General features: G+C 41.0%; 1 protein-coding gene across 1 annotated transcript in view; it reads right to left on the bottom strand.

The window, feature by feature from the left end:
• Positions 1 to 14,446, bottom strand: part of LOC145358968 (sodium channel protein type 1 subunit alpha-like) — a 512,173-nt gene that overhangs the window by 284,188 nt on the left and 213,539 nt on the right. Inside the window, exon 5 of the mRNA XM_080213322.1 lies at positions 12,261 to 12,453. The gene's annotated coding sequence lies outside the window, so the exon portion shown is untranslated. The remainder of the gene's footprint in view (positions 1 to 12,260; positions 12,454 to 14,446) is intronic.

Genomic DNA, 14,446 nt, shown 5'->3' with positions numbered 1-14,446 from the left:
ATATGGTGTATATATGGTGTATAATTACAATGCATGTTAGAATCAGGTCTGATTACATCGCCAGCAAGATTCACGATTTCCTCGTTTCGCCAGATCTCATGTCCCTGGCGCCATTCCTGCACAAGGACACAGTGGGCTCAAGATCCCACCCAATCACCCCAAATGATTTCCTTCCACAGAGTTTAGAGAGACCAAAGACTTTGTAGGATTGTTGAACAGCCTTAAGGATCCCTCAGGATCGCAGGATGAAGGTTTCAGACACTTTACAGCTTCATCCAAACCTCTGCAACTGAAGCTATGAAAATGTGTGAATACCAGCTGGGGGTCAGACCTTGAAAACAGGACACCACGTTCAAGATTAATACATCCAGCTCTCCTGTCCAGATTAAGGAAACCTGGTATCCAGTTCTCAAAACATTTAGCTGGGAGCTCACCCTCAGCTCCTTCTGGTGAGCCGGTCCCACAGACACTTCTCTGGCCCTCCCTCTCCAGCTCAATCAGGGATAGCTGATTTTCCAAGGATTGAAAGGGGGACTCAACTCAATTGAACCAGAAGTGCTGAGAGCAGCATGTTTTAGTGAGGAGCTGGAGGAAGTCAGCATTACTGGAGAAGTGGTTTTGGGGAAATTGATGGTATTGAAGGTGGAAAAATCCCCAGGTCCTGATAATCTTTATCCCAGAGTACTTAAGGAAATGTCCCGAGAAATAGTAGTGTTATTAGAGTTTCTTTTCCAAAGTTCTTTGGACTCTGGACTGATTCCTACAGATTGGAAGGTAGCTAATGTAAGCCTGCTATTTAAAAAGAGAGGTAGAGAGAAAACAGGGACCTATGGACCAGTGAGCCTAACATCAGTGCAGGGGAAGTTACTCCAGTTCATAACTCAGCACTTGGAAGGCAATGGTATAATCAGACAAAGTCAACATGGATTCACAAAAGGGAAATCGTGCTTGATGAATCTACTGGAATTTTTTGAGGCTGTAATTAGTAGGGTTGACCGATGAGAACCAGTGGATGTGGTTTCTTTGGATTTTCAGAAGGTTTTTGACAAGGTCTCGCATAATTACTATGTAAAGTTAAAGCAGATGGGATTGCAGATGGATAGAAAGCTGGTTGGGGGATCGGAAGCGAAGAGTTGGCATAAATAAGTGTTTTTCTGATTGGCAGTCAGTGATAGTGGAGTTCTGCAAGGATCTGTGCCAGGACCCCAACTGTTCACATTATATAATAATGATTTGAGTAGCACCAGAGCTAACGGACACACAGCCACTCCTGCTCTCACATCATGGCCCCCGTCCCCCCGTTCCCCCCTCCCCAGATATTGCTACCTTGTTTGCGCGAGCAATATTTTCTCTTTGAGCTGTCAGTGTGTATGTGAAAATAAGGTTGTTGCTGTGTAAGGGCAGAATTCTCTGTTGTTGCATTGACCCAGTTATTGAAGGTAATGATTGTAGCCACACCTGCTAATCAATCACAGATCCCACATTACTTTCTTTAAGCCAGTTCACCCGATGATGCTGTGATCCTTGAGAGGCTTTTTACATTAATTTTTCATACCATCCTCCTCCCAATGAACAAAGATTGAACAAAGTGAAGTACAGTACAGGAACAGGCCTTCGGCCCTCCAAGGCTGTGTCGATCATGATGCCCTAACTAGAAACAAACACCTTCTTGGCCCTTACTTGGACTGTACGCCTCTGTGTTCCCTTCCTGTTCATGTTCCCATCCAGATGCCTCTTAAATGTTACTAATGTGCCTGCTTCCACCACCCCCTCTGGCAGTGGGTTCCAAGCACCCACCACCCTCCCCTGCACATCTCTCTTAAACTTTCCGCCTCTCACCTTGAACCTGTGCCTCTTTGTAATTGACACTTTCACCCTGGGAAAATGCCTCTGAATATCCACCCTGTCTAGATCTCCCATAATTTTATCAGGCCTCTCCTCAGCCTCCATCTTTCCGAATTTATTCAACCTCTCCTCAAAGCCAACACCCTTGAGACCAGGTAACATCCTGGTGAACCTTCTCTGCACTCTTTCCCCGACCCTCCTCCCGAGTTGTTATTGACTTTTCTCCCCCCCCCCCCCAGCCCTGGGCTACAGTTGCACTAACAGTAGTTATTCCCTGGTGTCCCAAGTGACTATTTTTCACCTTTGAACTTTGACAGCAGGTATTGCGAAAGGTGCTGCTCAGCAGAGGTCACAGTGAAAACGCTTCAGATTTGTATGTGGACAGCAATCAGGTGTGTCAGGGTTAATCTAACCCTGACCCTTCCCAAACAGGGATACTGAGTCCTACTGTGCCAATCGGTGCAGCCTGGATCAGTGTACAGATGTGGGGCTTTAACAGGATATCTGACTTGCACAGTTTACATCAGTCTCTCATCAACAACAATGGCAACAACTTTACCCTGCTAAACAGCTCACAGTAGCTTTATAAAACAAAGTACAAGATCGAACTGTGTAGTAGTTCAGATGGTCGTAAGCTTTGTCAAAGAGGTGACATATTAGCACAGTGGTTCGCACTGCTGCTTCACAGCTCCAGGGACATAAGAACATAAGAAATAGGAGCAGGAGTAGGCCATCTGGCCCTTCGAGCCTGCCCCGCCATTCAATAAGATCATGGCTGATCTGAAGTGGATCAGTTCCACTTTCCCGCCCTCTCCCCAAAACCCTGAATTCCCTTGCCTACCAAAAATCTATCTACCAGTGTTTTAAATATATTCAGCGAGGCAGCCTCCACCGCTTCAATGGGCAGAGAATTCCAGAGATTCACCACCCTTTGAGTGAAGAAGCTCCTCCTCAACTCCGTTCTAAACTGACCCCCCCCACCCCCGGTCACTCTGCACAGTAGCATGCTGCAACTTTTCACCCTTTAAATAATATTCCTCCCTACTGTTATATCTACCAAAATGGATAGCCTCACATTTGCTGACATTATACACGACACTCAGCCCCCTCCTCCAGATCATCTATGTTAAAGGTAAACAGTTGAAGACCCAGCACCGATCCCAGCGGCACTCCACCAGTCACAAACTGCCAGCCAGAAAAGCACCCACTGATTCCAACTCTCTGCTTCCTGTGAGATAACCAATCCTTCATCAACGCTAACACTTTACCCCCAATTCCATACAGAACCAGGAAAAGCATAGAACTAGAACAGACACTAACATAGAACACACAGTGAAATAGAACACAAACTGACATAGATCAGATACTCACACAGAACAGACTGAAATAGAACACACGCAGAAACAGAACACACACTGAAAGAGAACACACACTGAAATAGAACACACTCTGAAATAGAACACGCTCTGAAATAGAACACGCTCTGAAATAGAACACGCTCTGAAATAGAACACACTCTGAAATAGAACACGCTCTGAAATAGAACACACTCTGAAATAGAACACGCTCTGAAATAGAACACACACTGAAATAGAAAACACTCTGAAATAGAACACGCTCTGAAATAGAACACGCTCTGAAATAGAACACGCTCTGAAATAGAACACACACTGAAATAGAACACACACTGAAATAGAACACGCTCTGAAATAGAACACACACTGAAATAGAACACACGCTGAAATAGAACACGCTCTGAAATAGAACACGCTCTGAAATAGAACACACACTGAAATAGAACACACACTGAAATAGAACACGCTTTGAAATAGAACACGCTTTGAAATAGAACACACACTGAAATAGAACACGCTCTGAAATAGAACACGCTCTGAAACAGAACACACAGTGAAATAGAACACGCTCTGAAATAGAACACGCTCTGAAATAGAACACACACTGAAATAGAACACACACTGAAATAGAACACACACTGAAATAGAACACACACTGAAATAGAACACACACTGAAATAGAACACACACTGAAATAGAACAGACTGAAATAGAACACAAACTGAAATAGAACACACACTGAAATAGAACAGACTGAATTAGAACACAAACTGAAATAGAACACACACTGAAATAGAACACACACTGAAATAGAACACACACTGAAATAGAACAAACTCTGAAATAGAACACACATTGAAATAGAACACACACTGAGATAGAACAGACTGAATTAGAACACAAACTGAAATACAACACACACTGACATAGAACACACACTGAAATAGAACACACACTGAAATAGAACACACACTGAAATAGAACACACACTGAAATAGAACACACACTGAAATAGAACAGACTGAAATAGAACACAAACTGAAATAGAACACACTCTGAAATAGAACACACACTGAAATAGAACAGACTGAAATAGAACACAAACTGAAATAGAACACACTCTGAAATAGAACAGACTGAAATAGAACACAAACTGAAATAGAACACACACTGAAATAGAACAGACTGAATTAGAACACAAACTGAAATAGAACACACACTGAAATAGAACAAACTCTGAAATAGAACACACATTGAAATAGAACACACACTGAGATAGAACAGACTGAATTAGAACACAAACTGAAATACAACACACACTGACATAGAACACACACTGAAATAGAACACACACTGAAATAGAACAGACTGAAATAGAACACAAACTGAAATAGAACACACACTGAAATAGAACACATACTGAAATAGAACACATACTGACATAGAACACACACTGAAATAGAACACACACTGAAATAGAACACACACTGAAATAGAACACACACTGAAATAGAACACACACTGAAATAGATCACACACTGAAATAGAACACACACTGAAATAGAACACACACTGAAATAGAACACACACTGAAATAGATCACACACTGAAATAGAACACACACTGAAATAGAACACACACTGAAATAGAACACACACTGAAATAGATCACACACTGAAATAGAACACACACTGAAATAGAACACACACTGAAATAGATCACACACTGAAATAGAACACACACTGAGATAGAACAGACTGAATTAGAACACAAACTGAAATAGAACACACACTGACATAGAACACACACTGAGATAGAACACACACTGAAATAGATCACACACTGAAATAGAACACACACTGAAATAGAACACACACTGAAATAGAACACACACTGAAATAGAACAGACTGAAATAGAACACAAACTGAAATAGAACACACACTGACATAGAACACACACTGAAATAGAACACACACTGAAATAGAAGACACAGTGACACAGAACACACACTGAAATAGAACAGACTGAAATAGATCACACACTGAAATAGAACACACACTGAAATAGATCACACACTGAAATAGAACACACACTGAGATAGAACAGACTGAATTAGAACACAAACTGAAATAGAACACACACTGACATAGAACACACACTGAAATAGAACACACACTGAAATAGAACACACACTGAAATAGAACACACACTGAAATAGAACACACTCTGAAATAGAACACACACTGAAATAGAACACACACTGAAATAGAACAGACTGAAATAGATCACACACTGAAATAGAACACACACTGAAATAGATCACACACTGAAATAGAACACACACTGAGATAGAACAGACTGAATTAGAACACAAACTGAAATAGAACACACACTGACATAGAACACACACTGAAATAGAACACACACTGAAATAGATCACACACTGAAATAGAACACACTCTGAAATAGAACACACTCTGAAATAGAACAGACTGAAATAGAACACAAACTGAAATAGAACACACACTGACATAGAACACACACTGAAATAGAACACACACTGAAATAGAAGACACAGTGACACAGAACACACACTGAAATAGAACAGACTGAAATAGATCACACACTGAAATAGAACACACACTGAAATAGATCACACACTGAAATAGAACACACACTGAGATAGAACAGACTGAATTAGAACACAAACTGAAATAGAACACACACTGACATAGAACACACACTGAAATAGAACACACACTGAAATAGAACACACACTGAAATAGAACACACACTGAAATAGATCACACACTGAAATAGAACACACACTGAAATAGAACACACACTGAAATAGAACAGACTGAAATAGAACACAAACTGAAATAGAACAGACTGAAATAGATCACACACTGAAATAGAACACACACTGAAATAGAACACACACTGAAATAGAACACACACTGAAATAGAACAGACTGAAATAGATCACACACTGAAATAGAACACACACTGAAATAGATCACACACTGAAATAGAACACACACTGAAATAGAACAGACTGAAATAGAACACAAACTGAAATAGAACACACACTGAAATAGAACACACACTGAAATAGAACACACACTGAAATAGAACAGACACTGAAATAGAACACACACTGAAATAGAACACACACTGAAATAGAACAGACTGAAATAGAACACAAACTGAAATAGAACACACTCTGAAATAGAACACACACTGAAATAGAACACACACTGAAATAGAACACACTCTGAAATAGAACAGACTGAAATAGAACACAAACTGAAATAGAACAGACTGAAATAGAACACACACTGACATATAACACAAACTGAAATAGAACACACACTGAAATAGAACAGACTGAAATAGAACACACACTGAAATAGAACACACTCTGAAATAGAACAGACTGAAATAGAACACAAACTGAAATAGAACAGACTGAAATAGAACACACACTGAAATAGAACACAAACTGAAATAGAACACACACTGAAATAGAACAGACTGAAATAGATCACACACTGAAATAGAACACACACTGAAATAGAACAGACTGAAATAGAACACAAACTGAAATAGAACACACACTGAAATAGAACACACACTGAAATAGAACACACACTGAAATAGAACAGACTGAAATAGAACACAAACTGAAATAGAACAGACTGAAATAGAACACACACTGAAATAGAACACACTCTGAAATAGAACAGACTGAAATAGAACACAAACTGAAATAGAACAGACTGAAATAGAACACACACTGACATATAACACAAACTGAAATAGAACACACACTGAAATAGAACAGACTGAAATAGATCACACACTGAAATAGAACACACACTGAAATAGAACAGACTGAAATAGAACACAAACTGAAATAGAACACACACTGAAATAGAACACACACTGAAATAGAACACACACTGAAATAGAACACACGCTGAAATAGAACACACACTGAAATAGAACAGACTGAAATAGAACACAAACTGAAATAGAACACACACTGAAATAGAACACACACTGAAATAGAACACACACTGAAATAGAACAGACTGAAATAGAACACAAACTGAAATAGAACAGACTGAAATAGAACACACACTGAAATAGAACACACTCTGAAATAGAACAGACTGAAATAGAACACAAACTGAAATAGAACAGACTGAAATAGAACACACTCTGAAATAGAACACACACTGAAATAGAACACAAACTGAAATAGAACACACACTGAAATAGAACAGACTGAAATAGAACACAAACTGAAATAGAACAGACTGAAATAGAACACACACTGAAATAGAACACACTCTGAAATAGAACAGACTGAAATAGAACACAAACTGAAATAGAACAGACTGAAATAGAACACACACTGACATATAACACAAACTGAAATAGAACACACACTGAAATAGAACAGACTGAAATAGATCACACACTGAAATAGAACACACACTGAAATAGAACAGACTGAAATAGAACACAAACTGAAATAGAACACACACTGACATATAACACACACTGAAATAGAACACACACTGAAATAGAACACACACTGAGATAGAACAGACTGAATTAGAACACAAACTGAAATAGAACACACACTGACATAGAACACACACTGAAATAGAACACACACTGAAATAGATCACACACTGAAATAGAACACACACTGAAATAGAACAGACTGAAATAGAACACAAACTGAAATAGAACACACACTGAAATAGAACAGACTGAAATAGATCACACACTGAAATAGAACACACACTGAAATAGAACAGACTGAAATAGAACACAAACTGAAATAGAACACACACTGACATAGAACACACACTGACATAGAACACACACTGAAATAGATCACACACTGAAATAGAACGCTCACTGAAATAGAACACACACTGAAATAGAACACACACTGAAATAGAACAGACTGAAATAGAACACACTCTGAAATAGAACACACACTGAAATAGAACAGACTGAAATAGAACACAAACTGAAATAGAACACACTCTGAAATAGAACACACTCTGAAATAGAACACACACTGAAATAGAACAGACTGAAATAGAACACAAACTGAAATAGAACACACTCTGAAATAGAACACACACTGAAATAGATCACACACTGAAATAGAACACAAACTGAAATAGAACACACTCTGAAATAGAACACACACTGAAATAGAACACAAACTGAAATAGAACACACTCTGAAATAGAACACACACTGAAATAGATCACACACTGAAATAGAACACACACTGAAATAGAACACACACTGAAATAGAACACAAACTGAAATAGAACACACTCTGAAATAGAACACACACTGAAATAGAACAGACTGAAATAGAACACAAACTGAAATAGAACACACTCTGAAATAGAACACACACTGAAATAGATCACACACTGAAATAGAACGCTCACTGAAATAGAACACACACTGAAATAGATCACACACTGAAATAGAACACACACTGAAATAGATCACACACTGAAATAGAACACACTCTGAAATAGAACACACACTGAAATAGAACAGACTGAAATAGAACACAAACTGAAATAGAACACACTCTGAAATAGAACACACACTGAAATAGAACAGACTGAAATAGAACACAAACTGAAATAGAACACACTCTGAAATAGAACACACACTGAAATAGATCACACACTGAAATAGAACACACACTGAAATAGAACACACACTGAAATAGAACACACACTGAAATAGAACGCTCACTGAAATAGAACACACACTGAAATAGAACACAAACTGAAATAGAACACACTCTGAAATAGAACACACACTGAAATAGAACAGACTGAAATAGAACACAAACTGAAATAGAACACACTCTGAAATAGAACACACACTGAAATAGATCACACACTGAAATAGAACACACACTGAAATAGAACACACACTGAAATAGAACACAAACTGAAATAGAACACACTCTGAAATAGAACACACACTGAAATAGAACAGACTGAAATAGAACACAAACTGAAATAGAACACACTCTGAAATAGAACACACACTGAAATAGATCACACACTGAAATAGAACGCTCACTGAAATAGAACACACACTGAAATAGATCACACACTGAAATAGAACACACTCTGAAATAGAACACACACTGAAATAGAACAGACTGAAATAGAACACAAACTGAAATAGAACACACTCTGAAATAGAACACACACTGAAATAGAACACACTCTGAAATAGAACACACTCTGAAATAGAACACACACTGAAATAGAACAGACTGAAATAGAACACAAACTGAAATAGAACACACTCTGAAATAGAACACACACTGAAATAGATCACACACTGAAATAGAACACACACTGAAATAGAACACACACTGAAATAGAACACAAACTGAAATAGAACACACTCTGAAATAGAACACACACTGAAATAGAACAGACTGAAATAGAACACAAACTGAAATAGAACACACTCTGAAATAGAACACACACTGAAATAGATCACACACTGAAATAGAACGCTCACTGAAATAGAACACACACTGAAATAGATCACACACTGAAATAGATCACGCACTGAAATAGATCACACACTGAAATAGAACGCTCACTGAAATAGAACACACACTGAAATAGATCACACACTGAAATAGAACACACACTGAAATAGAACAGACTGAAATAGAACACAAACTGAAATAGAACACACTCTGAAATAGAACACACACTGACATAGAACACACTCTGAAATAGAACACACAATGACATAGAACACGCTCTGAAATAGAACACACTCTGAAATAGAACACACACTGACATAGAACACACACTGAAATAGATCACACACTGAAATAGAACGCTCACTGAAATAGATCACACACTGAAATAGAACGCTCACTGAAATAGATCACACACTGAAATAGATCACGCACTGAAATAGAACGCTCACTGAAATAGAACACACACTGAAATAGATCACACACTGAAATAGATCACACACTGAAATAGATCACACACTGAAATAGAACGCTCACTGAAATAGAACAGACTGAAATAGAACACAAACTGAAATAAGAACATAAGAAATAGGAGCAGGAGTAGGCCATCTAGCCCTTCGAGCCTGCCCCGCCATTCAATAAGATCATGGCTGATCTGTTGTGGCTCAGTTCCACTTTCCCGCCCTCTCCCCATAACCCTTAATCTCCTCTCTTATCAAGAACCCATCAACCCGCTTCTTAAAAATATTTAGCGAGGCAGCCTCCACCACTTCAACGGGCAGAGAATTCCAGAGATTCACCACCCTTTGAGTGAAGAAGTTCCTCCTCAACTCCGTTCTAAACCGCCTCCCCTTTATCTTGAGGCTGTGCCCCCTAGTCCTACTGTCTTTTTTGAGCGGGAAGAGTCTCTCCACCTCTATCCTATCCATCCCATTCATCATCTTATACGTCTCAATGAGATCTCCCCTCATTCTTCTAAACTCTAACGAGTACAAGCCTAGTTTATTCAGCCTCTCCTCATAGCTCAATCCCCTCAACTCCGGTATCAGCCTAGTAAACCTCCTCTGCACTCCCTCCAGGGCCAAAATATCCTTGCGCAGGTGCGGCGCCCAAAACTGCACACAGTACTCCAGCTGCGGCCTCACCAATGCCCTATACAGCTGCAGCAAGACCTCCCTACTTTTATATTCAATCCCCCTCGCTATGAAGGCCAGCATCCCATTCGCCTTCCTGACCACCTGCTGCACCTGCAAGCTGGGTTTTTGCGACTCATGCACAAGGACCCCGAGGTCCCTCTGCACCGTCGCCTGCTGCAGTTTTTCGCCACGTAAGTAATAGAACACACACTGACATAGAACACACTCTGAAATAGAACACACACTGAAATAGATCACACACTGAAATAGATCACACACTGAAATAGAACACACAGTAAAACAGAACACACACTGAGACGGAACACACACTGAAATAGAACACACGCTGAAATCGAACAGACGCTGAAATCGAACACACGCTGAAAGAGAACACACGCTGAAATATAACACACGCTGAGATAGAACACACGCTGAGATAGGACACACGCTGAGATAGGACACACGCTGAGATAGAACACACGCTGAGATAGAACACACGCTGAAATAGAGCACACACTGAAATAGAACACACACTGAGATAGAAACTCACACGGAAATAGAACACACACGGAAATAGGACACACACTGACATAGGACACACACTGACATAGGACACACACTGACATAGAAAACACACTGAAATGGAACACACACTGCAATAGAAAACACACTGACATGGAATACACACTGACATGGAACACACACTGACATGGAACACACACTGAGATAGAACACATTGAATTTGAACACACACTCGGAAACGGAACACATGCCTGGAAATGCTACACGAGCTCGGAAATGGAAAACACCCTGAGGCAGCACACATTCTGAAACAGGACACGCTCTGAAAGAAACAGGCACTGAAATGGAACACATAATGAACTAGAACAGTCACAGAAGTAGAGCACATTCAAACAGTGCATGGACTGAAATAGAAAATGCACAAAAGTCGAGCAGGCATACTGAAATAGAAGACAATGGTAGGACCATTGCTGTGTTCCTCCACTCTCAACATCCTGGGGGTTACCATTGACCAGGAACTGAACTAGACTAGCCATAGAAATACTGTCGCTAGAAATCCTGTGACTAGTAATTCAACTCAAATCTTCCCAAAGCATGTTCACTATTTACAAGGCACAGGTCACGAGTATGATGGAATAATTTCCACTTGCATTGATGAACCACCAACAAATAGTGACAGTAGAATAAACCATCGATAATATGCATTACAGGAACTCACTAAGGCTCCTATAGCAGCACTTTCAACACCATGACCCCTGCTATCTAGAAGGACAAGGGAAGCAGACGCCTGAGAACACCAACAGCTGGAGGGTCCCCTCCGAGTCACTCACCATCCTGACTTGAAATATATCACCATTCCTTCACTATCACTGGGTTAAAATCCAGGAACTCCATCTTAACAGCACCGTGGGTGTATCTACACCTCGGGAACTGTGCCGGATTAAAAAGGCAGCTCACCATCACCTTCTCAGTGGCAACAAAGGGTGAGCAGTAAATGCTGGTCGAGGCAGTGACTCCGAAATCCTGTAAATGAATACAATAAAACATATTGAAATGGAGCCAGGCTGGGTACAAACAATCAAATACAGCACCCACACTGAACAAGAGCACAGGCATTATTATGGATCACAGAAATGGAGCAACAAGGACGCAAGCTCTGAACTAGGGTGCACGCTCTGAAATAGAACACACCCTGAAATAGAACACACACACGCTGAAATAAAACACACACTGTGAAATGGAACACACACACGCTGAAATAGAACACACACACACGCTGAAATAGAACACACACACACGCTGAAATAGAACACACACACACACTGAAATAGAACACACACACGCCGAAATAGAACACACACACGCTGAAATAGAACACACACACACTGAAATAGAACACACACACGCTGAAATAGAACACACACACGCTGAAATAGAACAGACACTGAAATAGAACACAGGGGGCGATTCTCCCATTGTGACACCTACGTTTTTTTGGCGGTTTGGGTCAGGAGATTCCCATGTTGGCCATTTCGCGGGTTCCTCGTGAGCATTTTTGATCGGCATGCATCTCCCAACTGGAAAATAATGGCACCACTGGGACCGCGCCAAAAGCTGACGTGCTGCTGATTTACATCACTTACCATAGTTTAGCATGCCAATATCAGGATCGACATGGCAATCACCACCTACGTTTGCTTCTCCCACCTCTTTGGTATGATGTCACTTTAGGGCGAATCAGACTAAATATATGAAAGTTTCAAGCTGGCGTCACACGCTAGAGGAGATGAGTGCTGTGAGTAGAGAGTGGGGGACGTTGCAGACAGACCCTGGAGATGCTGGGTGGGCTTCCTCCTGTTATCTTCAGGTTCAGGCCCATGGACCGGTGATATCTGGGGTTGTGGGGAAGAGGGGCTTCTATTTTCTCAGAGCTCTGTGGGTGAGGGTCCATGAAGGAGTCCTGCTCAGCCTTCCCAGGGTGCTGCACAGTGGCATTGTCTTGCCGCGGGGTGTGGTCAGTCAGTGCACCGAGTGCTGGTGTTCTGGGGTGGGGAAGGAGTGTACCACGTGCTGTCTGAGACCTAACCAGATGAAGCAGCTGGTGCTCCAGGCCCGAGTGCAGAGGTTCAGACATGGACTGCATGGAATCTACTGTCAATGTGCACACATCTGGTGATGCTTGCTGTCTGTCCCTACCCTGTGACACAGGCCAACAACACATGCCAGTAACGAATGCTGCAGTTGCACACATAGCAATATCTCAAGAATGCGCAGCGCCACAGCTGCACACAGACCTGCATGATCTGTGCCAGCATTTATCATGATGGGAATCTCACAACTTAATCGGGTCACGCGTGGCACCATAGATTGTGTGGTGCTGTCAGCACTCACAAGTGGGTGTCCTGGGCCAGGTGAGGAATTGGGGTTTGATTTAATTTTGATTTGATTTATTATTGTCACATGTATTAACAAAGGGTGAAAAGTATTATTTCTTATGCGTTACACAGGCAAAACATACCGTTCATAGAGAAGGAAAGGAGAGAGTGCAGAATGTAGTCTTACAGTCATAGCTAGAGTGTAGAGAAAGATCAACTTAGTGTGAGGGAGGTCCATTCAAAAGTCTGAAGGAGAAGCTGTTCTTGAGTTGGTTGGTACGTGATCTCAGACTTTTATATCTTTTTCCCGATGGAAGACAGAATGTCCAGGATGTGTGGGGTCCTTAATTATGCTGGTTGCTTTGCCAAGGCAGTGAGAATTGTAGACAGAGTCAATGGATGGGAGGCTGGTTTGTGTGATGGTGGTGCTGGGTTTATGGAGCCAATGATAATAATCTGTCGTTCTTTGCTCTTTCCAAGCCCTACTGTGCAGATGGATCTCGGACTGACGGATTTGGGGCTGATCATTGTGGTGGCGGCAGAGGAGGAGGGGGAGGAGACGGCGGCTGAGGAGGTGGCGGATGTGCAGAGGCCATCGAAGGAGCAGCCACTACCAGTCCCTCAGGAAGGAGGGCAGAGGG

The sequence above is a fragment of the Carcharhinus amblyrhynchos genome, chromosome 2, assembly GCF_965287045.1.
Source record: "Carcharhinus amblyrhynchos chromosome 2, sCarAmb.v2.hapA, whole genome shotgun sequence".
Taxonomy (NCBI): Eukaryota; Metazoa; Chordata; class Chondrichthyes; order Carcharhiniformes; family Carcharhinidae; genus Carcharhinus; species Carcharhinus amblyrhynchos.
This window is presented reverse-complemented; position numbering and strand designations above follow the sequence as displayed.